Source organism: Grampus griseus, assembly GCF_964374135.1.
Source record: "Grampus griseus genome assembly, chromosome: 10".
NCBI classification, from domain to species: Eukaryota; Metazoa; Chordata; class Mammalia; order Artiodactyla; family Delphinidae; genus Grampus; species Grampus griseus.
In genome coordinates, this window is record NC_139004.1 from 33,867,320 (window position 1) to 33,890,598 (window position 23,279).

The 23,279-nt window shown below is 48.4% G+C and overlaps 1 long non-coding RNA gene across 1 annotated transcript in view; it reads left to right on the top strand.

The window, feature by feature from the left end:
* Positions 1–210: 210 nt before the first annotated feature.
* LOC309829149 overlaps positions 211–23,279 on the top strand; it is a 41,086-nt gene continuing 18,017 nt past the window's right edge. Inside the window, exons 1-2 of the long non-coding RNA XR_014297381.1 lie at positions 211–322; positions 18,575–18,638. This is a non-coding gene — a long non-coding RNA (uncharacterized lncRNA). The remainder of the gene's footprint in view (positions 323–18,574; positions 18,639–23,279) is intronic.

A 23,279-nucleotide genomic window follows, 5' to 3' on the forward strand; every position in this document is an offset into this window, starting at 1 on the left:
CCATCCTCCCTACAGGGATCATGGCTGCTTCTGTCTTGTGGTGTCGTGTTCAATACGTGCCAGCTTCCAGGTGACTGCGGCAGAAAGAGAAGAACCGGGAACCTCACACCTGATTTTAAGTGCCTTGGATTGGAAGAGACCCACAAGGCTCCTGCCCACACGCCATTGGCTGGTTCTGGTCACGTGGCCCCAGCTTAGGTGCAGGGGAGCCTGGGAGACACAGCCTGGCCGTGTGCTCAGACAGAGGACACAGACCAGCGAACACGCAGCGTTGTCTCTCCCGCAGGGACTCACGTGGCCGGAGCCCAGAAAGAGAAGCTCGGTGAGTCAGCATCACCACAGCCAACCCTTTCTCGTCAGCCACCTGCCTTCAAAGCAGGTCTTGGTTGGTCCTAAAGAAGAGGGCCGGAGCCAGAGGCCTGCTATGTCCCACCCAGGGAAGGCCCACGATGGGGTCCCAGCCACGCGGCCGTCAGCGTAGGCCTTGGCCCAAACCCGAACTAGCCGTGGGGTCTTGGCTAAGTGGCCTCTCAGCCGGTACAGGGTGGTCTGGCGATCCCACTGTGTTGGTCTCACGCCTGTTGTCCTCTGTCCTCTCCCTGCCCTTTATCTGCCTTCCGCAGACTCTGAGTCAGCTGAGTTTCATCTCCCCAGCAGGGAGCACAGGATCAGGAAGGAAGCAGCCAGGTCTGGGTCCCTCTCTCCCTGCCTGGGGCAGCTATGGCCCAGCTCTGGCTCTAAAGGCCATCTGGTCCCAGCTGTCCTGGTGGCTCCAGCTCCCAGGCTTTGCCAGCACCCCCTCTCCCTCTCTCTCTCCCTCTCTCTCTCCCTCCCTCTCTCTCTCTCTCTCTCTCTCCAACCTGAGCACTGGCAGTGGCTTCTCAAGGTTGCTAATTTCTAAGTTACTTTGGTGCCCTATTTGGCTGACTCCTCCAATATCTGCGTGACCAGGCCCCTGTGTTATATTCCCTCCATTGCATACTTGAATTTATTTGTTTTCCTGTTTAGATCCTGACTTATACTCCATCTACTTGGCAGGAACCTGGCTAGGTTGGGGGCAGGGGAGGGAAGGGAGTGGGTGTTAAATGAGATAGCATGAAAAATAGAAATCAAGGACAAATGATGGGCCTATCCCCTCTTTGTGGTCTCCAGCATAGACCTTTGCCCTCCCAAAGGCTGTGTCCTCCAAACTGGTCCCAGGCAATAGAAGGTAGGGCAGGGGAGTAAACATGCATTAGAACAAGCTCCGACTGATGCCATCCTGGGCTGGTGCCGAAGCAAAGGGATAAATAGGCAGAGCTGAGCCCTCCAAGTTAGAACAGAATTTTCCAGGCGCTTCCTGCAGGCAAGGCCTGTGTTGTCCCATCCATCCCGAAGCCCTGTGCTGGGAAATCTCGTGGGGAAGACGTTCGGGTGCAGGCAAGGCCTTGCCGCATCGCATAGATCACCCCCAGGAAGGCAACCAGCTTCTCAGCCAGCGGGCTGGGCAGACTCTGCCATCCATCTGGCCTAGCTCACAGTGGCCCTGGCTGTGCAGGCAGCAGACAGCCCGAGTTCTCTGTATGCAGAAGAACATCTCCGAGGCGGGGAAATAAATAAAATCAGAAACCATCAATAAATCCACTGGCCTCACCGGAGGTGAACAAGCAGCCCCTTGGGGAGCTGGGCTCCGCTTCCAAGGAGGTGATTAAATTCTAAACGAACCCACCACCGTCCCCCAGAAAGGCCAGGACTCTGGGGCTGTGGGACAGGGATAAGAACACAAAATATTTTTTAAAAGCGAGGGATTTTAGAGTGAGAATCAGAACTTTAAAATTGCAGGGGACCTTCCAGGAGGCTCTCAGCCCCAGCTGCACATTGGGATCACCTGCAGGGCATTTAAAAAAAGAGACAGAGAGAAAAGCCAGACTCCTCCCCTCCACAGCCCCCGAAGATGCTGACTCAGTCAGGCTGCGTGGGGCCTGAGCTGCTCAGATGAGGAGCTTCTGAACTGCCCTCCAGTCCAGAAGCTCCAGGCTCCACTGACAAGGAACTCAGGGGTTCTGAGAGCGGGCCCAACCATCAAATCACGCAGCTCTTTTCCCAATGCACAGGAAAAAATCAGGCTAATGAAGAAAATGTTCTGTATTTAAGGTTTGTCCCCACCCCCCATAGATGTTTCCTCTCCTTTCGGCACCTCATGCTGTGTGCCTGCCAGTAACCAGTGAGAAGCCAGTATGAGCAAGAAATCCCAGAAGCCACTGATCACATCTACTTTGATGACTTTTTTCGGTGGGGAGTGAGCACACGTGCTTAAGCTCATGTTTCTGTATTGTGTTTCTAGCACAAATATAGTTTTGTATATGTATATAGTTTTGTGTGTGTGTGTGTGTGTATATATATACGGTGGCAAGCATTTCTAGGCAGTGTAAGCTCTGGCTAACAAAATCAGGTAGTAGTTCCCTCAAATATTCTTTAGAAGAAAGTGGGTTAGGTGTAAATAAATACGACTCCATCTTCTGACCATCCTCAAGGTGTTCATAACTTAATACAGCCCTCCTAGAGGTCAAGACACAATCCCAGAGCTAGTCTACCAGCGGGTGAATGTCAACCCCACTGCTAACTAGACAAGGGACCTTGAATAAGGTAACTAACATCCCTGTACCTTAGTTTCCCTACACGGGAAAGAGGGATAATAAGTAGTACCTGCCTCACGTGGTTGTTCTGAGGACTAAGTAAGTCTGTGTGTTTACAACTCTTTCAGCAGCACCTGGTGCTAAGTGATGCTATTAGCTAAATACATTTTAGGACTCAGTGGGGGGGTGGGATGGTACCTTTAGTATCTTTAGTATCTTTAGAGAGGATGCTTCAGTCAAAGAAATGGTACTTTATCCATTCTTTTTTAAAAAAACTTAATTTTTTAAGAACAGTTTTAGGTTCACAGCCAAATTGAAGGGAAGGTATGGGAGATTTACCACATACCCACTCCTCCATGTGCACAGCCTCCCCATTACCAAGATCGCCCACCTGAGTCATACTTGTGTTGCAACCAATGAACTTATACTGACACGTCATTATCACCTAACGTCCATGGTTTATCTTAGGGTTCTCGCTTGGTGTTGTACGTTCTATGGGTTTGGACAAATGTATGATGACACGTATCCATCATTATGGAATCACACAGAGCGTTTTCACTGCCCTAAAAATCCTCTGTGCTCTACCTATTCATCCCTCCCTCCCCTCTGACTCCTTGGCAACCACTGATCTTTTTATTATGTCCATAGGTTTGCCTTTTCCAGAATGTCATAAAGTTGGAATCATACGGGAGGGAGCCTTTTCAGATTGGCGTCTTTCACTTAGTGATATGCATTTAAGGCTCCTCCATGTCTTTTCATGACTTGAGAGCTCATTTCTTTTTAGCCCTGAATAATATTTCATTGTCTAGATGTACCAGTTTACTTATCCATTCACCTTCTGAAGGGCATCTTGGTTGCTACTGAAGGACATCAATTATGAATAAAGCAGCTAGAAACATTCATGTGCAGACTTTTATGCGGACATAAGTTTTCAGTTCTTGTGGGTAAATACCAAGGAGCACAATTGCTGCATTGTATGGTTGGAGTAGGTTTAGCTTTGTAAGAAACTACCAAGCTGTCTTCCAAAGAGTCCGTACCATTTTGCATTCCCACCAGCCGTGAAGGAGAACTCCTGTTGCTCCACATCCTCTGCAGCATTCAGTATTGTCAGTATTCTGGATTTTGACCATCCTAAGAGGTGTGCAGTAGTATCTTGTTGTTTTAATTCGTATTTCCTTGATGACATATAAGGCGGAGCATATTTTCATTTTTATTTGCCATCTGTATATCTTCTTTGGTGAGACATCTATTAAGGTCTTTGGCCCATTGTTTAGTTGGGTTGTTTGCTTATTTTTGAGTTCTAAGAGTTCTCTGTACATTGTGGAAGCAGTCTTTTATCAGATGTGTCTTTTATAATTATTTTCTCCCAGTCTGTGGCTTGTCTTCTCATTCTCTTGACACAATTTTTTAATCACACAATAATACATGAATTGTTCTCCTTTTCAAAAATCCAGACAGTATAGCAGTAAATACGATGAAAAAGTAATAGTGCCTCTTGGGACCCATCCCACTCCAGTGCCACTTCTTCCCGGAGAGAGATCCACTGCTCTCCAAGCAGTTTGAGTCCTGCTAAGTATTTTTCCTGGGAATCCACAGGTAGTTAAGACACAGATCCTGCTCTCTAGGGACGGACAGCCTGGGAAGGCAGACAGACAAGAAAATAAAATAGTAGAGAGTGGTGACTGGAGGAAGGCAACTAAGAGGAAGAAGCACACGTAGTGTTTCCAGCATCACCTGTGAGGAAGGTGCCAGGGAAGGAGCTAGAGCAGTGGTTTTCAAAGTGTGGACCTCAGGCCAGCATCGGCACCAACATTACATGGAAGCCTGTTAGAAAGGAGATTCTCAGGCCCACCCAGACCTGCCGAACAGAAGCTCTGGGGTGGGGCCCAGCAATCTGAGTTTTTCCCAGCCCTCCTGGGGACTCTGATGTGCCCTGAAGGTTGAGAACCGCTGCCCTGGAAGAACTAATCTAAGCTCCCTCCCTGAGACTCCCTGTCTTCCCCTCTGTAAACCAAGAGGGGCTGAGGACAAAATGGGCATGGAGCTGCCCAGGGAGATGATGCTGTGGCCTTGAGGAGCGATTGAAGGGCGCAGAGCTGCCTGCTGGGTGGGGTGGGGGGGCGAGAGGCATCACTTCATGCTTTAGCCCTTTGCCCTTTGGACCTGACGCTTTCCTGGGAGACACGTCTCAGCCCTGCCCTTTGCTTAGGAAGGTGTCACTACACACCACATAACGGATTCCTCAGGAGGACTCAGCAAAGTACACACACCATCCATAATGAATGAGCCTGTTTCCTGTGCGAGTCAGGAGGGAGTTGACAGATTAGCCCTGGTAATGGAGTGAAAATCAAGGTCATTTGTTTGCAGGATTATTGGGAGGTCAGGGTCCCTTCACGTGGAGCAGGGAAGGCAGCAGCCTGTTCCGTTGGTTGAGAGTCACGTTGAGTGTGGCCTGGGCTCTATTGTGTAAGTATATTTTCATGTAGACATTCTTAGGAGAGAAGGAAGAACACGAATGCCTTGTTCCAGAGCCTGACTGGGTATAGGCAGGGCTGGGACCCTTCAGCCTCTTGTTTTCCACCTCTGCCCCCTCCCAGGACCCCCAGCCTGGTCGGGAGCAGGAAGCTCTGCTAGTTTCTCAAGGTGAATTAATGATTTCTTCTTTCAAGATTCACCTACTCCTGGACTCCCATGTGTTAAGATCACAAAAGAACCCCAATACCTGAGCCATGACTGGAGAAGCTGCACTGGAGGTTTCCAGGATGACTGGAAAGGATGTAGTCATGGTAGCACAGGTGGGCCGACCCGCACAGAACACAGTCAAGGGTTGGGCTGGACATGCAAGGCCCTGGCTAGCAGCGTCAGCCAGGCTCCAGGGAGGAGGGTCCAAGGGCTCAGACCGCTGATGCTCCTTCCTGGGAGAGCCCAGGTTTCAGGTGAGCACGTGCTTTTCTTCGCTGGGAAAGTTACCTCCTGCCTTTGCTGAAAATCTTATAGTTCCAACACCTACTTTGGATAAAATCTGAACCACTCAGTGCTACCCACAGGCCCCCGAGGACCTTGCCCCTGCCTGGGTGTCTGGGTCTATCCATTGCCAACACATCCCGTGCCCCTCAGCTGTTCCCAGACCATCCTCTGCCTTTGCACTCTGACCCATGGTGTACAAATGTGACCTCCTTTTGGGAGCCCTTCCTGAGGGGTCAGGAGGACTTTTTCCCCTCCTGTGCATACCCCCGGCACCATAGTTCCATCATTTCTCCTGCAGGACTTCTCACACCCTTTGGTAATGATTTGTCTGCAAGCCTGAGTCCTACAGCAGGCTGTGGGCTCCTGGCAGGAGTGCGGGTGTTTTCCTGTACATCTATGTCTCCCCACGGCTTACACACTGGGGCACCCATGGGAGATGCCAAATGGACAAGGGACTGAAGAGGCTCAGCCTCCAGGAAGCCCCGTGGAGCTTGGGAGACCATGGGTTCCCCAGGGATCCATTCCCTCCAAGGGCAGCCATGTTCTTCTAGCAGGGCCCACTTTCATCACCAGAATGCTTTTTTTTCCTCCCAAAATACTAAAGCAGAAACTGTGGGGAAGGAAACGTGTAGAAGACACTAGATGACTTCCCTTATTGTCTCTAAGCCAGGCATCCCTGGAGGGGTCAGAGCCCACTCCCTACTCCTCCCACCTGCCAGCTGGCTCTCTGAAATAGGCAGGTCTAATTTTATAGCCAGAAGGAGGCTCCAGGGATGGTAAACTCCCACCTCAGGGACTTTAATACCCTTGCATCTGGAAGGATCAGTCTCCTTCCCAGAGAGCAGGGCCTCAGAACCTAGAGCCAAGACCATCTTCAGGCATGCGTGGAGGAGAGTGTTGTTTGCAGTCTGATGAGGGAGGGAAGCTGTCTTAGGAGGTGGCAGCATCTCCCTTCTCCCTTAAATACATCCCTGCCCACTGACAGCCATGCGGCTCAAAGGCCCACCGTGAGCACTTCACTCCTAGGGGCTTAGTTTAGACCCTAGAATTCAAATGTCCCTGTGAGGGGTAATAACAAGCCATTATCAGTATGTCTTCAGGGACAGTTACTTCAGCAGACAATGAGAACTGTCTTCGTCTGCCGTGGCTGACGTAACAAAATACCGTAGACCGGGTGGCATAGGCGTTAAGAATTGATTTCTCACAGTTCTGGAAGCTAGAAGTTCAAGACCAGGGTGCCAGCGTGGTTGGGTTCTAGAAAGGGCCCTCTCCTAGCTTGCAGACAGCCTCTTCCTTGCTGTGTCCTCACAAGGCAAAAAGAGAGCTCTTACCCTCTCTTTTTCTTGTGAAGACACTTATCCCATCTCAAGGGCTCCACCTTCATGACCTAATTCCCCCCGAAAGGCCCTACCTGCAAATACCATCCCATTAGGCCTTCAATATATGAATTTGGTGGGGACACAAATATTCAGTCCATAGCATTCCAGCCCTGACCCCCCAAACTCGTGTCCTTCTCTCATAAAAAGTACATTCATTCCACTCCAACGGCTCCCAAAAACCTTAACTAATTCTAGCATCAAGTCTGAGTCTAAAGCCAAAAGTCTCATCTAAATGTCAGATATGGGTGAGACTCGGGTAGCTAGAAGTTCCCAGACCATCCTCTGCCTTTGCACTCTAACCCATGAGAGGCAAAATTCCGCTCCAGCTGTGAACCTGTGAATCCAGACAGGTTATGTGCTTCCAGACAAAGGATAGGCATTTCCATTGAAAATGGAGAAACAGAAAAGAAAAAAGGAGTAATAAGTCCCAAGCAAGTCAAAACTTAGCAAGGGAAGCTCCACTAGATCTTCAGTCTCAAGAATAATCCTTTTTGGTTCAATGCTCTGCCTTCCAGACCCACTGGACCAGGGGTCCGTTCTCTGCATCTCTGCTGAGTGGGGGTCACATCCCTAACACTCTGGGCAGCCGTGGCCCCTAGGCTTTAGTCAGGGGCTGTCTGGCCCCTGAACAGAGGGTCCTGATGACCTCTGAATCGCCTTTGGGATCCATCTTCCCTTTTCTTGAAGAATAGCACCTGCTGCAAACAGCTCTGTGATCCAGCCCTGAAGGCTCATCTAAGAGGTCCAGCAGTTTTCCTTCATTTCACCCTGTTTTCTCTGTCCCCTTTAGTTCAAGCTGGCAGTGTCATTATATACAGTAAGCCCTCCACATTTGCACGTTCCACATTTTGGAATATTCCAAAAATACTCAAAAACAAGTTCCAGAAAGTTCCAAAAAGCAAAACTTGAATTTCCCACATGCAGGCAATTCTTTACATACCATTTACATTGTATTTACAACTACGTACATAGCATTTACATTGTATTAGGTATTATAAGTAATCTAGAGATGATTTAAAGTATATGGGAGGATGTGCGCAGGTTACGTGCAAATACGATGCAATTTTATATAAGGAATTTGAACATCCTTGAATTTTGTTATCTGTGAGGTTCCTGGAACCAGTGTCGTCCCCCAAGTTGTACCCATGACCTCCTTATCAAATCCCGTTCAGCCACACCCTTCGTGTTCATTTCAGATCAAGATATCTCATTTTTTGCAATACAGATAGGCTGACAGTTTTCCAAATCTTCAAGCTCTGGTTCCTTTTTGCTTAACAACTGCTTCTTCAATACATCTCTCTCCTTTTGCACTTTATGCAGTCAGGAGGGAAGCAAAGCACTCCTTCAATGCTTTGCTTAGAAACCTCCCCAGCTAAGTATTCAATTTCATCCCTCGAAAGTTCTACTCTCCACCAAACTAGAGACGGTTCGGCCAAGTTCTTTGTCACATTAAAACAGGGATCGTGCCTTTCCTCTAGTTTCCAATGACATGTTCCTCAATTCTGTCTAAGGCCTCACCAGAATCCCCTTTAAGGTCCTTATTTCTAGAATGCATCTTAAGACTCCTCAGTCTCTACCCATTACCCAGTTCCAAAATCACTTCTACATTTTTAGGTATTTATGACAGCAGTACCCCACTTCTTGGGACTAAAATCTGCCTTACTCAGCTTGGGTTGCCATAGCAAAATACCACAGACTGGTTTAAACAGTAGAAAGGTATTTCACAGGAGGCTAGAAATCCAAGATCAGGGTGCTAGCTTGGTTGGCTCCTGGTGAGGGCCCTCTTCCTGGCTTGCAGATGGCCGCCTTCTTACTGTGTCCTCACATGGCAGAGGGAGAAACCTGGTGCCTCCTCCTCTTCTTATGAGGGCACTAATCCCATCATGAGCCCCTCTCCCCCTGCCCCTCATCTAAACCTAATTCTCTCCCAAAGCCTCAAACATATGAATTTGCATGGGGTGGGGATGGGGCACAATTTGGTCCATAGCAAGAGTAACGCCCTGCAAGAATGAAGGAGCTAACTTAAGCCTCCTGGCTAGAAAAATAAGGCAAAGCTCCTGTATTCTCATACTGCCTCATATCCTGGAAGCAGGGATATATATGGTTGTTCACGTTGTGCACTGCACAACCCTACTGGTTACCAGTCACATTAGAGACCTTGTGGCTTTGAAAGCTTAATATGACCATTTTTTTTATGACAGATGGCTATGATATCTCTTGTCCTAAGAAAATCAGTATATTATGATAAATGTCCAATGTAAGGCAGTAGAATCTTTTGAGGAAGGATTCCTCTTTTGTCATTCATGAGAAGGCACTGTATAAACTAGATTAGCCCTTCTGCAAAGTCTACTTTTGATCTCTAACTCAAGATAACCCTATGAATGGGTATTTGGGGTCCATTTTGCTGGTAAGGAAGTTGACATGGGCAAGATCAAAGTCATCCAGTGAGTAAGTAAGGAACTAGCCAAACTGCAAAGCAAGCCCAAAACAGAGCCCCTTTCCCACTGCATCTGGCCCCTGTAGCCATGGTCCTGTGTCTGGTTCCAGTGCCTTCTATGAAGATGTTTCTATTGGTGCTCCTCCTTCAGGGCAAGTGTGGAAGGATTGATCTCCCCACATCCTGCCTCTGCCAGGCAGCCCCTCCTCAGCTCCTCCAGGGAGCTCCAGCTCCTCTTGGCCATGCTAGCGCCACCTGGCTCAGGAGGATCGTGTGCTGGGAGCTGGCATTCCCAGCCCCAACTCACCCTGACGGTTGATCCCAGGAAAGGAGGAGGCCCCTTTGGAACTTCTGGGTTTTCTTTTTTGGAATTTGGGAACTGGGTGAAGGGGAGGGTGGAACCCCAGAGTGGTCTGCTGAGTGAGGTCTCACTAAAGCACCTGTAGGGAGATACACTGAGAAATGATACAGTTGGAAACCTAGATGGGAAAACCCCAGGTTCTGTTCTGAATAAATGAGTGAGCAATGAAATGAATGAAAATTAAAGACCAATGCAAATTGGAAGGGTTTGGAACTTCAATCAAACCTGAGAATAGTTGTTTTTTAAATGGAGATGTGGCATATATACAATAGAGTACACAGATCTTAAGTGTACAGCTTGTTGCCTTCTTATCTATGGATACACCCAAGTAACCAGTTTCCCAGCACGCCCTCAGGCTTCCTGGTGCCTCTTCCCAGTGTCTACCCCACCGCAGAGGTAACTGCGATTTGATCCCTGTCACCATGATTGGCTTTGCTTATTCTTGAACTTCTATAAATGCACTGCATACAGTATGTTTTCTTTTGTGTCTGTCTTCTAACAAAATGTCTGTTCATGCACGTTAACAAGTTTGTTTTCTGTGCCAGGATGTATTCCACGTTCAAATATGCCACAAATTATCTATCCATTCCATTGTTGATGACATCGGCTTGTTTCTAGTTTGGGGCTGAATGAAGTTGCTGGAAACATTCTTATGTATGTTGTCTGATGGACATAAGCCCTTACGTCTCCAGGGTCAAAACCTGGCGGTGGAATTGCTGGGGCTCAGAGAGGGTTTCACGGTCTAGTTAGGTTATTGGGGGAGTAGGTCAGAGAGCCTTGTTTCAGGTGTTCCACCACCGTTTGACCTTGGGTTTCCCACTTGTCCTTTCTGGGCCTCCGTGGGACTAAGAACCCGTCAAGTGTTCAGTATAAGGCTTAAAAGATAATATTTGTCAAGCACCTTTTGTGGTGCTTAGCATGTTTAAGAAAGTGATAGTTCCTGTCTACTTCACTCCCCGTCCACATTTCACTAACCTCAGCCCAGTCTCCCTTCAGCAAGAGAGTAGCTTACAGTCTCTACCGGTGCGCACCCCCCATAAGCTAGGCGAGGTGTGAAGGTGAAGCATATAGGGACAAAGCTGTGCCTTGTACTAGAATGATCTGCCCTCTGTGGTGGACGGGATGGTTCTTCTGCCCCCAACAGTATCCTCGTCTTCTGGAAATGTGCCTGTGAACCACGTGGTTCTGGTGAGGACTTACCAATCATGGACCCCATTCCTGCCCCATACCCCCAACTCCAGCTCCATCCATCAGCCTAGGATGGATCCCATGACACAGGCCTGGCCAGTCAGAACCCTTCCTGGGGATTTTCAGATAAGATCTCAGAAGAGAGAGCCCTTTCCTCTCTCTGGTCACAAAGTTTCCAGATGGAGGTTTCCAGATGGAGTTCAGGGCTGGTTATTGATCAGTTCCGCAACAATTCCCTACCCTCCACCTACAACGTGAAGAAAAAAGGTCAGTGAGATTAGAGTTGAGGCAGAGAAAACCTGGGAAGCAGAGGAGAGGGAGCGAAAGGGACAGAGCTGCTGGTTCCAAGTGTTCCTGAGGCCAGCTCCTTTGCCAGCCTTCCGGGTTATTCAGTCATCTGAGACAAGAAATCTCCCCTTCTTTTTAAGCAAACGTGAGTTAGGTTTCTGTCACTTGCTCCCTTTATAGTTCTGACAAATATACCCCATATGGACCTTTCTTTCAGACCAAAGGCCCTTCAGGGTCTCCCCTAATCTTTCTCAGGATACATCTACTCGGCCCTTCTCTTTGCACCAAAGTATCACAAGCATATTCTTTGCTTGTGAAGCCAAGGCTGCTGGGCACTTATTAAGCACACACCTGGTGTGCCCCAGCCCTGGTGTGGGCTCTGAGTTCATGGAGGCAAGTGGGTGTCCTGGCCCCTGACCTTGGGCTTTGCAGCATCCTACACAATTTCTTATAATTGCTCTCTGATTTATATTCCTTTCCTTGGCATGGTATTGACAAACCAAAGATTCGATAGATTCTCTCCAGGTCGTCAATTTAAGGTATCCCCAGTTAATGCAGGAAAGAAATCATGTTCAGTTTTTAAGTGATCGAACTCCAGCCGCATTTTATTTACTTTCAGCAATGTGCCCAGAGACTTGAGTAGCTGCCCTGGCCTGAGCTGGGGAGTGGACTCCTTGGCCCCAGGAAGATCAGCCCTGCTTGACCACTGCCTTCCTAGGTGATCTCTGAAAACCCTAACATTGCGTTACCAGGAGAAGTAGGTGTGTAGTGAGAGAGCAAGACACCTTGACTCTGAAGTCAAAGACCAAAGTGGATTCAGGAAGGAGGGAGGAGAGTTCTGTCTGTCTGTGCCCCAGTGCCTGAGGGGCACCCTGGTCCATTAAACCAGCTGCCTGACATGCCCCCTGTGAGAGCAATGCCTGACTCTGGCTGTGATAGATCACATCGTTTGGCCACAGTTCTTTACTCCTCCCTGTATTCACACCCTTTGTTGTATGTTCTCACCTGGTGGAGTGAAGTCCATCCCTTGACTCTCAGCTTGTCATGTGACTGGCTGTGTCCAGTGAAATATTCATGGGTGAGACACTGCCTAGGCTTGAAAAAAATGCTCTCTTGAAAACACACCCAGGCCAGCCTGCTGGGGGATGAGAGACACATGGAAGAGAACCAAGTTAGCCCGGTCCCCCTAGGCAGGGCCAGCCTGTGTCAGCCAAAAGCAGGCTCACCTCCAGACACTTGAGCAAATCCAGCTGAGGCCAGAAGAACCACACAGCTGAGCCCAGGCTAGATCACGGACTGTTTAAATGTTCATGGTTTAAAGCCACTAAGTTTGGTGGTGGCGACGTATAACTCATACACCTGCTATAATGCAGACATTGTCAAACCAGACACGTGCAGATTAACCAGGTGGATAAAAATGCTGAACCACTGAGAGATCCACTGAGTTAGTTAAGATATTTGAAGCGAAAAGAGTTTTTTGAGAATTGCTTCTTAGGACCTATAGTAAGTAAGTGTTAACCACTTGTTATCGGGTTGAGGAATGGACTTTAAGGAAATTCAATCGTAATTAACTCATTGATATGGCAGGGAGAGCTGCCAAAGCATTTAGAAAACAATTTTAGTTGTTAGTCCCATGAAATAGTTTTCTTGAAATGGGTACAAACCCACAATTTTTCTTTTCCATAAAAATGTTTATCTTTTATTGCCTTTGTTGTTTTAACGCCTCCATTTTTAGGGCCCCCTTCTTCTCCAGAGGTACACAGTGCCCTAAGGATGTCTTTGGGACCTCTGGTAAGAAAAGAAACAGGAAAACTAACTCAAATCAACATGTGGCAGATTTGCGCACATTGGGGCACTGGAATGAGAGTGAAACTTGAAGCAGACTTTCTTTCAAAATACTTCTACTTTTAGAAGAGAGGAAAAGTAGACCTCAGGGAACCTGAAAAGAGCCAAATGTGGCCATGGTGGCATGTCCTTAAAGATTCGTATTTGACCTAATACGGACGTACCTCAGAGATACTATGGGTTCGGTTCCAGACCATAGCAATCAAGTGAGTCACACACATTTTTGGGTTTCCCAGTGCATAAGTTATGTTTATATTATACTATAGTCTACTAAATGTGCAATAGCAATATGTCTAAAAAAATGCATACCTTAATTTTAAAATACTCTATTGCTAAAAAATGCTACCCATCACCTGAGCCTTCAGCAAGTCGTAATCTTTTTGCTGGTGGAGGGTTTGAAATATTGAGATAATTACCAAAATGCGACACAGAGAAACGAAGTGAGCAGATGCAATTGGAAACTGGCACTGATAGACTTGCTTAAAGCAGGGTCACCACCAACCTACGATATGTAAAAAAATGCAATATATGTGAAGCACAATAAAGTGAAGTGCAATAAGGTGAGGTCGACCTGTAAATCCATGTGAAATTTGCCAGTGATTCCAAATTGGTGGTATCCCCAGGAGCCTTGCAGAAACAAACACAAATCTTTTCTGGAGAACACACTTTTCTTTTTATCGAAGTATAGCTGTTTTACAGTACTGTGTTAATTTCTGCTGTACAGCAAAGTGATTCAGTCACACATATATAAACAGTCTTTTGATATTCTTCTCTATTATAGTTTATCATAGGATATTGAATATAGTTCCCTGTGCTGTACCGTATAGGACCCTGTTGTTTATCCATCCTATATATAATAGTTTGCATCTGCTAATCCCAACCTCCTACTCCATCCCTCCCCTAACCCCCTCCCCCTTGGCAACCACAAATCTGTTCTCTATGTCTATGAGTCTGTTTCTGTTTCACAGATAGGTTCATTTATGTCATATTTTAGATTCCACATAAAAGTGGTATCATATGGTATTTGTCTTTCTCTTTCTGACTTCACTTAGTACGATAATCTCTAGTTGCATCCATGTTGCTGCAAATGGCATCATTTCATTCTTTTTTATGGCTGAGTAGTATTCCACTGCATATATGTACCATCCTCTTTATCCATTCATCTGTCTATGGACATTTAGATTGTTTCCATGTCTTGGCTATTGTGAATAGTGCTGCTATGAACATAGGGATGCGTGTATCTTTTTGAATTATAGTTTTGTCCCTACACGTGCCCAGGAGTGGGATTGCTGGATCATATGGTAATTCTATTTTTAGTTTTGCGAGGAACTTCCATACTGTTCTCCATAGTGGCTGTATCAACTTACATTCCCACCAACAGTGTAGGAGGGTTCCCTTTTCTCCACACCCTCTCCGACATTTGTTATTTGTAGACTTTTTAATAATGACCATTCTGACCCGTGTGAAGAACACACTTTAAATACAGATCTTGAAGTATTCTCACAGATAAAAATTGCAGATAACTTGGAACTCACGCTTTAAAATCACCAAATACACAAGGAAACAAGCCACCATGAGCAAGAGTTATGAGAAACCATACACTGAAGGATCAGATTCCCCCAAATGGGAGCTACTGTAACCATCTGATACCCAGTACAAAAGTAGTAAGTTGGATATGGTTAAAGAATGAAAAGGAGATTGAAAGGATGCTGAAGCAAAGAAGAGCTATCAAAATTGACCAGTTTGCAAAAGAACTAAATATAACTTCCATAAGTGAAATAAAAGAAGTGAACTTTAAAACTCAACAGAAGGGGCAAACAGCAGAGTGAGGCATTGCTGAAGTGAGAATTTGTGAACTAGAAGATAGGTGGCAATTGACCCCACTGCCTAGGAAACTGAGTCCTTGTAGTGAGGAGACCGGATCTCAGTTGCTGGGAGGATGGGTGGCAGCTGGACCAGTCTGGTGGGGCCCTGTTCCCTGCAGTGAGGTGGGCAGATGGAAGAGCATCAGCTGTCACTTTCTCTGTTAGGGAGACAGGAATTGTGGGAACAGAGCAGCACAGGGAAGTCCCTAGAGTAAAGCCAGTAGTAAAATAAGCTGCATCAGGGATGACCACCCAGAGTCACAAAGTGCTTCAAAAGACAGTCACAGCAGGCGTTCTGGTTGTCTGTCGCTATGTAACAAGCCGCCCCCAAATTTAGGAGCTGAAAACAACAATAATCATTTCTTTTGCTCGGGACTCGGCCACTTGGGCAGGGCTGGGTGGGGACAGCTTGCTTCCGCCCTCCATTGCGTTAGCTGGGTTACTCTAGTAGGTGCTAGAGGACAGCTTTCAAAGTGACACGCCGTCACCCCCAGGGGCTAGTTGGTGCTGTCAGCTAGGAGACATGGGTCTCTCCAACAGTTATTTGGGCTTCCTCACAATATGGTGGCTGAGTCCCTGAAGAGAAGGCAGACGTGCATGATAATTTTTTTTCTTTTTTTGGCCACACCACGCAGCTTGTGGGATCTTAACTCCCCAGCCAGGGACTGAACCCAGGCCACTGCAGTAAAAGCACCTCATCCTAACCCCTGGGCCACCAGGGAATTCCCTGCAGGATATTTTTATTATTTGGCTTCTGAAGCCCCATGGTGTCACCCTTCAGCTACACTCCGTTGGTTGAGGCAGTCCCAAAGATCTTCCCTGGTTCAAGGAGTGAGGGGAGTAGGAAGTTTCTAGAAGAACATGTGGCATGAGGGGGTACTGTTGCACCGTCTTTGGGAAATGCAATCTGCCACAGGTGATGCCAATCCAGGTGATGGCAATCCAGGATCAGGTGATGGCTGGAGACCTAGGCGGGCAGCCCACCCAGCTGTCATCACTGGGCTGGGATTTGGTGGCAGAATTACAACCCCCGAGGCGGGTGGTAGACAAGAGCAGGGCCAAACCTGGGAGTTTATTAGCAGATGGCATAACAGAGTAGTTAAGAGCACAAAATCTACAGCCTGTGTTTGAGTCCTGGCTTCACCAATTAGTAGTTTATGATCTTGGACAAGGAAATTAACCCCTCTTTGCCTCAGTTTCCCCATCTATTTCACTACTTATCTGATAGGTTTGTTGTGAGGTTTCAGCGAGTTCATATAGGTAAAGAGCTTAGAACGGTGCCTGGCGCCCAGCAAGTGCTATCTAAGGATAAGCTAATACTGTTAATAGGCTGTTTCTCAGAAAAAGCACTAGGAACAAAACAGGGAACCAAACGGCCAAATGGTGTGTTTCAGAGCTTGGAAGTGAGGCAAACTTCCAGAAATGAGGACCTCCAGTAATGAGAAGAATGCTCCTGGGGGAGAGGAGGGGCCTGAGGCAGATCCTTGGCGCAGCGAGGAAGGTGTCCTGGAGTGGAGAGAATTGTCTCTCAGGCCTGGCCTGGAGGCCTTGCTGGGCTCAGAGGCAATGTCAAGTTCAAACAGTACAAAATTCTCTGCAGTGTTTTTCAAGCAGTAAAAATAGTCAGGAGTCCTGAGGCTACTCAGAAATAGAACAACTGTTTTCTCTTTAACGAGCCTCCATACACAGTGTTTAATGAAAACTGAAGGAGCGGGTGAGAATGTGGACCCAAAGAGCTTGGAGGGCCGTGGCTGCAGGAGTTTGTCAGGGCTGGGGGGACCCTCAGAGGCCTGGCACAGCTGCACCCCTACCCCCAGCTCCTTTCATGCAGGCCCCGGGCTGCCTCCACGTTCCCCATAGATGCTCATTATTATTCTTAACCCTGGTGGACATGGTGAAGAATCGTGCTCCACCTGCGTCAAATATCTGTGGGGCAAATAGGGCAAATTACTTTCCCTCAGTTTCCCCATCTAGAAAGTGAGGATACATGAGCCGTCCTTCACAGGGTTGTCACTAGATCAAGCAAGATACATACTGGAGGTGCCGGACGCTTGTCTACCCCCGCCCCGTGGCATCCCTGGCCGGAGCGATTGAGGTGGACCTTGATGCTTTCAAGGTTGCAGGCATCGAATTCCAAGCCACGTTCTGTGAGGCGCTCTTTGATAAAGGGGTTCCAAAGTCAAATACGTTGGGAACCTGCTGTGCTTTCCATATGCTCCTCCCCATTTGCAGGGTGGCAATGCCCGTGGGTATTTTAAAGGTTCTGAGAAGTCCTGGTAGAAACAATCCTGCCGTGTTTAGCGTTTTCTAAAATCTCTCACCATGGAAACTCTGGTTCATACGAATTTTTCTTTATTTGTTTCACCCATTAGCGTCATGGGGCATGGTCTCTAGGAAACACCAGGGTGGCGGCAATCACATGTGCAAAATCACTTAATTTCTCTGAACTCATTTCTCATCTGAAAAATGAGGGTAACCAACACCTGCCTTGCAGGTTGCTATGAAGACTAGAGGTTAGTGTACATGAAACACCTAGCCCCGGGGCCAGGCACTCAACGCATGGGCAATAAGTTGAAGCCGCTGTGACTTAGGCAGAGCCACAGGCGCAGGGAATGACACTGAGGGACACAGGTACTAAAGATGAGAGCTGAGGCAGGGGCTTGAGCATGAAGGGCCAGGCCAGCACAGGCTGGCTGGGGCTGAGCCCAGGGGTCCAACATGGTAATTATTCCCAGCACAAGGGGCATCGCTGGGCCTGCGGGAGAGGGACATGAGGCCTTGCCAGGGGCTTGGAGGACTGCTGGGCACAGGGGTGGGTAAGGGGGTCATTATTAACTCCTTCATTCCCCAAACATTTACTGAGCACCTACTGCATGCATGCCAGGCACTCTTAGTGAGGGAGGGTAAGTCAGTGGACAAGACAAAGTTCCTGCCCTCGTGGAGCTTACACTATCAACAAGTAAACAAACGAATAATGTTTCAGGTGATGATAAGGGCTACAAAAAGTAAAGTCGGGTAGAGGGGTAGAATGATGGGTGGGTGTTATTTTAAGTAAGGTAGTCAGAGAAAGCCTCTGTGAGGAGGTGATGTGAGCAGAAAGTGGCAAGAAGCCAGTGATTTCAAACTCACTGACTCAGCGTCATCATCGTGGTCATCAATAAATCATCATCCTAAGTCCCCCCAGCCATCTCCGTATCCCTATCGGCTGGGCTAAGAGCTCTCGGGATCTGCTTTCCTTCCCGGGGTGCAGTTCCAAGGATGACCACAAGGTGGAGGAGTGACTCTAACCCGGTCCAGGGGCCGTGCGCTTGACGATGAATCCAGACGACCTGAGTCCAAAGCCCCCACCCCTAGAGTCCTGTCAAGGTTGAGAGTAATCGCAAGCGGTGTTCAGCCACAGAAACCCCATGTAATTGGGTTGTAAACTCGACCGTTGGTGTGGTGGGAGTCCTTGGCTATCTGCCACCTAGTGAGCAGGGGCTTGGGGGAGGGAAAAGGAAAGCCCCCAAGGAACTTCCAGGGAAGCTGAGGGAAGGGCTGACAGGCCCCCGGGGTCCCAGGGCTGGGGGTGGCACAGTCACCAGGAGAGCAGTTCCAGCTGCGACTTTTCCTCTTCCGTCTGCCTCTAGCTATGGGGAAGGCAGGGAGCTGGTTCTAAAAGCCAAGGCCTGCGTTCAGCACGACCCATCTGGAGCGAGTAACAACCTGCCTGTGTGTGGTTTATGCCCATCTAGCTGCTCCTATAAAATCCATCTTAGCGTTGGGACAGGGCAGCTGTGAGCTTGCTGGCTGCTGGCCCCGTTTCTGGGGAAAAGGGACCTGCTCTGACCCCCCCCCCCCGCCCCCGCCACCCCCCGTTACGCCCTGGACGGTAGCTGCAGGACAGTCCCTGGTGGCAAAACTGCCATGACCCCCTGTTTGGAGTCTTCCCTGAGTGTCGACTGAAAAGGGGTGACCTGGCTTGCTCCCCTGGGTGACCAGGACCCCTCGCTCTTCCTCCTTGTCAGGAGGATTGATTACCCTCCCAGACTCGTTCCAGCGGGGCGGAATTGCAGGGTTTCCAATTTTCCTAGCATTTTGCTCCCCAATAACATGTGAACAGATGCTGCGAGGTTCTCTCCGAGGATTCCCAGGTAGGGGGGGAAGAATTTTCTCCGTGAGGTTCTTTGCTTTTCTCTGGGAGGAGAAAATCCATTTCACATTGCTCTGTGATTTCACTAACCCGTAAATGCATGGCTGAGGGCTCTGGGTGTAGTTCCACCTGTGCCCTGACTCTGTCTGCAAATGGGGCAAATAATACTTACCTGGTAGGGTCATCTGGTCAACCCAATATGCTAACGCATGTCTAACAGCACCTGGCACCTCATCAGGGTTCAATAAATAGTCTAGTGCATCCTTTTATGTCTAAATAGACTACGTAAGGGCCAACTACATATTCATATCCATGAGCTTGTTTATTCCACAGAGAAACCTGGTTTGGTGCATTTCTCCTTTTTTCTTCTTATTAATTTTTTTCCACAAGAAATATTTGCAAACATTCTCATAGTAACAGAGTCAAGCACTGCTTCAGTATTTGGAGTAAAATACAAATGTCTTCCCTGACCACCCGCTTAGGGGACCCCCCTGCCCCCCAACTCCACCCCCATACAACGCATTCACCAGAGGTAACTTCTGGGGTAAGTTTGGTACTTACCCTTCCAGACTTTAAAGTTACACACTTGTGTTTTACAATACAGTCCTTGGAGATGTAAAATGCAGATCCCTGTCAACATTAGGTAAAGATTCGCCTCTGAATCAGCTGCTGGAGAGGGTGCAGACCAGCTGCTTCTCCCGGGCAGCGTTTAGCTCCCTATCAGCCCTCATCAGTGTGCTCAGAGCACGTGAGCTTTATTAAAATAGACCTGCAGAGGGGGGTTGGCAACACTCTGCAAATAATTACCATTAAGGTCTAGAAAGTCACAGAGGTATATGCCTGGGGTTCTCTAACTCACTTTTCTACTAAGTGACCTTGGCCTCTGTTCCAACTTCTGATCAGGGGGTGAGGCTGCTGGTTCCCAGGATATGATTCTTCAGGCCATTTTCTGCCAAACTGAGAAGCCAAGCACAGAGGACGTGCCTGGCCTACATGAGGGCAGGTCAGGCCTCAGGTCTGGGTTTCGAGCTCTGTTCGGTCAGGGAGGACAGTGTCCCCTGGACACTAGGGAGCCTTAAGGCCAGAAGTGGGCCCCTACCCACCCACCTTCCCCAGCCATCCCGGGGCTGGAAGCATAGCGCTTACTGGGCGGGTCTGTGGGGCACTCCTCACTGGCTACCCACCCACTCCTCACGCCAGCTATAGGGAGGGTACAGCCATTAGAACCCTTCTTCGTAGACAAAGAAACTGAGCCTAGAGAAGCAAGGAGCAGGAACACACAGCTAGACAAGGGCAGTGGCCACGTTGGTGGGTTGAAGCCCCAGTTTCCACACAGAGGCTTGTTCTTCTGTTTTCTTTCACTTGTTTATTCCTTCATTTTTTTGTACACAAGAAATATGTGAGTACATTCTGCTTACGTGTAAGATAAAAATGAAATTCTTTCTATCCCCAGCAGTCCCCCTTCCCGTTGGTGAGCACCAGTATTTGTCAAGTGCGTCCTTCCAGGCCTTTTATCTACATGCACACACACACACACAGTTGACATTTTGAAAATATAAAAGAGATTACACTATACAAACATTTCTATGACCTTTTTTCCCTTAATGTGTTTCTCTTCAGATTCATGTATTTAGACCTATCTTCTTTTTTTAAATGGCCGTACTGTTCCATAAAGTGGCTGTATCAGAATTTCACCTCTACTAATGCTCAGTTAACTCTCTGTAGAATGCAGATAATAATAGTACCTGCCACGCAGGATTATTGTGAGATTAAATGAGATAATGCATGCAAATTTCTTAGAATCAATCCTGGCACATACGTGCACACGCACACACACAGACAAAACTATTAGCTCTCGTGATCTTTACCAACGTTATAATCACTATTATTGATGGACATTAATTAACATTATTTCCAGTCTTTCCTATTATAAGGAATGCTATAATGAAGATGTTATGTGTGAATTTGCCTATGGAGTATTTTTCTGGAATGCTGGGTGAGCAGTTTGAAGGGTGGTAGGAGAGAGAGGTCGGGGTATTTCTTCCCTGGTTCAGCCCCATGTCTCCGACGTTGGCATTGTTCTAAGACTACAGCTCCCCCACGGCAGCCCCTCCGCATGCCTCACCTCTCGTGGGACTGAAGTCCGTTTAGCCCGTGAGCGGTGACATCCTCTTGCGCTGGCTGGCCTCTGGGGGCCTCGCCATCCTTTGCTTATTCCCTTAACCCTGTTCACCCCCCATAAGCTGCTCCCTTATGTAACTGCCATCATTTGAACCATCTGGGCGTGAGCTCTGTTTCCTGTCCGGGCTCTGTATGACGCACCAGCTTGTTGCTTGTTGTAAATTGCCTATTCATATTCTTTACCCATTTTTATAGCGCTGCCTTTATGATTATTTATAAAAACTCTTCACATAGTATAAATATTAGTATTTTGTTAAATATGGTATAAATATTTTATCTTAGCTCTTCTTAAGAAATTTTTTAAATGTAATACACACTTGTAGTAAAAAAAAAAAAAATCCAACAGTACAGAAGGGTATAAAATGTTAAGATGAGAATCAGAAGTCCCCAGAATGAGAGACCTTCCTGTAACCTCTGTGAATGTGCACAGCATGGAATGTTGACACGTGAAGGAAGGTGTGACGGTGTGAGGCTAACACCTACATCCCAGAAGTCTTAGGAAATTATTCTCCCAGAGCACCATTCTGGTTCCAGCCCAGGGTAAACATCCCCCCTGCAGCCACTCTCCACGCTGGGGCCTGGGGGCAGCTGACTGCACAGCTGTTCTACAGACAGTCTCCCAACTAATCACCTCGACTCTGATCTGCTCTTCCTCTTCTGGCCTCTCATTTGTCGGCTGCAAGAGAAGAACAAGTCTCTCCCTCCCCGCTGTCCTTCTAAGACCTGGTGAGTTTGGCGGGTTGCCTCTCTGCTCTGGGTTCGCCCCTGACCTGACTCAATCAGTCCCTGCTCTCCTCTCAGACCTCAGAGGGTCCATGGATGTCTCCCTCCTGTCTTGCAGGGGATGGATACACTCCCTTTAGACAGTCTTTACTGCCATTTCAGTGGGAAGGGGTAATGGTTACGCTTGTCCTGTGCTGGAAGCCTGCGGTGACTTGAACCACAGGAAACAATTGTTGCAGCTCCTGGGGGAGGTGGCGTGATGGGGCAGCCCGTCAAGCCACCTCCAGCCTGGACCGCTAGCCCTTCCTGCTGGCCCCCTCCCCCCACACAGGTGCACACGCCCACCTTGCCTGCTCTTGGTCTGTCCAACACCTGCCGGTTAGAGCCTCTGCCTCCTGCCAAAAAGTAGTTAAGTCAGGAGTAGGCATCAGACTGTCTGTCCTGTCACCTCCCTCCGAGGGCCCTTCCTCACCTCTAGTGCCCAGTTTGAGGTCCTTCCCAGGCCTTCTCATCCTCTCTGCTGGAGCCCAGCGCCCACCCCTCTCCCCCTGAGACTCCTTCCCGCCCCAGTTCCCTAACCGGTCAGCAGAACTGCAGCCCACTGCCTGATTCGGTAAATAAAGTTTTATATCATGTCTGTGGCTGCTTTCAAGCCAAAAAGAAAGAGTCCAGTAGTTGTGACAGAGATCATAGGATCCCCAAGACCTACGATATTTACTGTGTGGCCCTTCGCAGACCAAGTTTGCCCATCCCTGCTCTAGGCATTCTGCTTTCAAGTGTTCGGAAGGAGGGGAAGTCGTTGGTGACCTCCTGCCCTGGACCTTGTGAGGTGGTCAGTGGCTCCTGCAGGAAACAGAAGGCTTGACTCTTACACCCTCCCCCTGGTGGTTGCAGTGATCTTCAGCCTTGCACAGGCTCCACTGTGACCTGGCCTCTGGGCACGGAGTGCACCCCATGGCTGGAGGGCAGCCCTCAGCCTGGGACATCAGGCAGACAGTTAGAAGAAGACGGGACCCCACTCCCCACCCTTTAGGAGGCGAGAAAGTTTACCTGGAGGTGGCGCCAGTGAGTGGGGAAAACAAACCAGGTCTGTTGTAGAACAGCATGTACCAGCCATGCCCTGGTGCCTGGTGGCCCAGCCACACGACCTTGGGCAGGGCTGGGTGTGGAGGGAGCGTGCGATGGGGCAGTAGAGGCTCCAGGAAGGCGCATCTCAGGCAACTCGGGGAACTTGGAGCTCATTCCTGGAGCTCCCAGAATGCCACTCCCCCGAGGAGTCATAGCATCACAAGATGGGC